Source organism: Nicotiana tabacum, chromosome 19 (genome assembly GCF_000715075.1).
Source record: "Nicotiana tabacum cultivar K326 chromosome 19, ASM71507v2, whole genome shotgun sequence".
NCBI lineage: Eukaryota > Viridiplantae > Streptophyta > Magnoliopsida > Solanales > Solanaceae > Nicotiana > Nicotiana tabacum.
Genome location: NC_134098.1, coordinates 136,402,070 through 136,406,148, shown reverse-complemented (window position 1 = coordinate 136,406,148; position 4,079 = coordinate 136,402,070).

Sequence of the window (4,079 nt, the reverse complement as noted above, 5' to 3'; positions counted from 1 at the left end):
CACTTGAGTCTCGGGTTCATTGATTTCTTCAGGAATCTCAGAACTAATCAGATCTTGGGTCTCTTCAAGAGATCCCTTCATAATATCATTTTGATCATTTGTCGATTTTTTTTTCTAGGATTTCGATCCTTAGAACCCAAAGGCCTACCACGCTTCAGGCGTGATTTAGGTTCACTAGTTCTTATGCTAGTAGATGGTCCTGCTGGGACATCAATTCGTATAGGCACATTCTCTGCAGGGATATGTGACTTAGTTTTCCTTTTCAAATCAGTAAACGCGTCTCGCATTTGATTTGCTATATTTTGTAAATGGATGATCTTCTGGACCTTCTGATTATATATAGGGGTACGTGGATCAAAATGAGATAATGATGAAACTTTTCACACAATTTCTCTTTTGATTTTCTTTTTCTCTCCCCCTAATTGTGGGAAATTTATTTCATCAAATCGACATTCTGCAAATCGAGCAATAAATAAATCTCCCATCAATGGTTCAAGATAGCGAATAATAGACGGTGATTCAAACCCAATATATATTTCTAACCTTCTTTGGGGACCCATCTTACTGCACTGTGGTGGTGCTACTGGCACATATACAGCACATCCAAAAATTCGTAGATGGACAATATTTGGTTCATAACCAAAAACTAATTGTGACGGAGAATATTTATTATAATGTGTTGGTCTGAGACGGATAAGTGATGCTGCGTGCAAGATAGCATGGCCACAAACAATAGTGGACAATTTTGTTTTCATAAGTAGTGGTCTTGCTATCAATTGCAGTCGTTTAATAAATGACTCTGCAAGGCCATTTTGAGTATGAACATAAGCTACAAGATGTTCAACTTTTATTCCAACTGATAGACAATAATTATCAAAAGCTTGAGATGAGAATTCTCCGGCATTATCAAGGCGAATAGCCTTTATAGGATAATTTGGGAATTGTGCCCTTAATCGAATTATTTGGGCTAATAACTTTGCAAACACCAGGTTGCGAGATGATAGTAGGCAAACATGAGACCATCTTGAAGATGCATCTATTAGGACCATAAAATATCTAAACAACCCACTTGGTAGGTGAATAGGTCCACATATATCCCCATGTATACGTTCTAAAAGGGTAATAGACTTAGTGCCAACCTTCATTGGTGATGGTCTAGTGATCATTTTGCCTTGATAACAAGCATCACAAGGAAATTCATCATTTGTAAGAATTTTCAGGTTCTTTAATGGATGCCCACTCAAATTTTCAGTAATTCGTCTCATCATTATTGATCTAGGATAGCCCAAACGACCATGCCAAAGCACAAAAGTATTTGAATTAGTAAACTTATGATTTACGATAGAGTGTGCTTTAGCTGTACTAATATTTGAATAGTATAAGCCAGAAGATAAAGTTGGTAACTTTTCTACAATGCATTTCTGGCCAGAAATATTCTTTGTAATACAAAGATATTCCACGTTCATTTCATCTATTGTCTCAACATGATACCCATTTCGGCGGATATCTATAAGACTCAACAAGTTTCTTCGTGCCTTGTAGGAGAATAATGCATTGTCTATAATAAGTTTTGTTTCCTTAGACAGAAATACAATAGCTCTTCCGGAGCCTTCAATCAAACTTATGTTACCAGAAATTGTAGAAACATTTACTTTTTTCTTATGCAAATAAGAAAAGTATTTCTGATCTTTGAATATGGCATGAGTTGTTCCACTATCAATTACACAAATATCTTCATGATTGGTCTTTGATCCAAACATAATTTGAGAATTATCCATATTTTTCAAAATGACATAAACAAAATAAATATGATAGTAAACATTATTATCAAAGCATAACTTTTATTTATGTACAATAATTATATAACCATACTATCTACTACAAACAACAAAAATTAAAATATTTATATTTCTACAGATTCACTACCGATCACATGACTTGTTTCTCCTTCTGGGAGTGCAAAATAACCAGCTACATCCAAATGCATGAAGTCTAAATTATCTTCAGAAATAAAATTTGCTTCAACATTTTTCTCTGTCTTTTTTCAGGGAGGCTTGATACAACTCAACCAGGTGCTTTGGCGTACGACATGTACGTGACCAGTGCCCTTTTCCTCCACATCTATAGCATGTATTTTCTGGCTTTGCTTCTTGCACCGCTTCATGCTTTTGTTCCTTCCTTTTCCACTGCTGGTGGTGAGAAAGGTTCTTTGGTGCATTGTTATTACCACGATTAGAGTTTCCTCCCCGACCACGGCCATGACCACGACTGGGGCCACGTCCTCTTTCACGCTTAGCTTGGTGGAAGTTCGTCTCATTCACTTCAGGGAATGGACAAGAACCAGTACGTCGACTTTTATGATTTTTCATTAATAGCCCATTATGTTGCTCAACTACAAGAAGATGTGAGATAAGTTTAGAATACTTTTTAAATCCTATCTCTCGATATTGTTGCTGCAGGAGCATATTCGAGGCATGAAAAGTGGTGAAATTTTTCTCCAACATATCATGATGCGTAATATTATCACCACATAGTTTCAATTGAGAACTAATTCTGAACATAGCAGAATTATACTCACTGATAGATTTAAAATCTTGTAACCTTAGATGAGTCCAATCATAACGTGCCTGTGGAAGAACGACCATCTTCAGGTGGTCATATCTATCTTTCAAATTATTCCACAGTATGATTGGATCTTTAACAGTAAGATATTCCATTTTCAGGCCCACATCAAGGTGATGGCGTAGGAATATCATTGCTTTGGCACGGTCTTGGTTTGATGCCTGATTTTTATCTTTGATAGTGTCTGCCAGACCCATCGCATCAAGATGAATTTCGGCATCAAGCACCCAAGACATGTAGCTTTTGCCCGATATATCGAGGGCTACAAAATCAAGTTTAGAGAGATTTGACATTATTTAGAAAAATAAAATTCGTACCTCTGATACTTTCAAAGTATTTTCTCGAGATGGCAGAGTCTCGTGCTGATAACGTGTTATAAAATAAAAATTGTAAAGTAAAGACAAGTATAGAGAGAAACTGATATATTATTCAAACTTCAAACTTATGTACATAATGAACTGAAAACTCCTCTATTTATAGAAGAAATGAAGCAGCTGCGAGGCTTTTCAGGAAGCAGCTGCAAGGCTTTTCTTTAGCTGCTTGTAAGCTGTCTGCATGAGCTGCTTGTAACGTGCCTGTTTAATAAGAAACTTATGCAAATCATTTCACCTGCCTGCATCAGTTGCTTGTAGATAAATTTCAACAAAGTACTAAATGAATAATTTTTTTTTAGAAAGATTATCTATAGCGGAGTAATAAATAAACATCCACAATATAATTATTTTTATAATAACAAGTACTAGGAGTACTATTTATTTAAAATCGCTACTATGATCTGAAATTTGTTCGAAAAATGTGAGAAAACATAAAATAGGAATATGCCTTGTACCATATCTTATTCCTGTAGTACCTTCGGAAACTTAAAAGCCGACGTGGCATTATGCTCGTAGTCACGCCTCCCTATGTTAATGAAACAACACCTCACGTCTTAAAGTGTTAAAGACTCAAACTATGCAAACTCCGCTCCTCAAACCACTCATCGCGCGTGGCTTCACTAGAGTGACGAACAAAACGCAGATCTATAATTTATGAAGAAATTAACAAGTTTTAACTGAAATTAAAAGAAATTACAAATTAATGAGAAAAAAGTAAACATTTAAACTAGAAAAATATATATGTTGATTTTAAAATGATACGATATATACACACTAAAATTTAAATAAATATTAAATTTCGAACTCATTATTTCATAAATGGGTTAGATAGTAGGAATTTGAATGGCGTCTGAATTTGTGAGATAAGGTCTTCGGATTGATTGCTTTTGATTTTGAAAGGAAAATAAGGTGAAAAAATGTAAATTCTACATTCACATATTCTTAAAATCGAAGTTAGCACTAACGGGAGCGTCAGTACAAATTGTTGAACCCGCGAGTAAGAGCGCCACCTGAGCTTTTCTCTTTTCTCTTGCATTCGAGACGAGAAAAAGAGAAGAGAAGAGAAGAGAAAAAGAGTAGCGT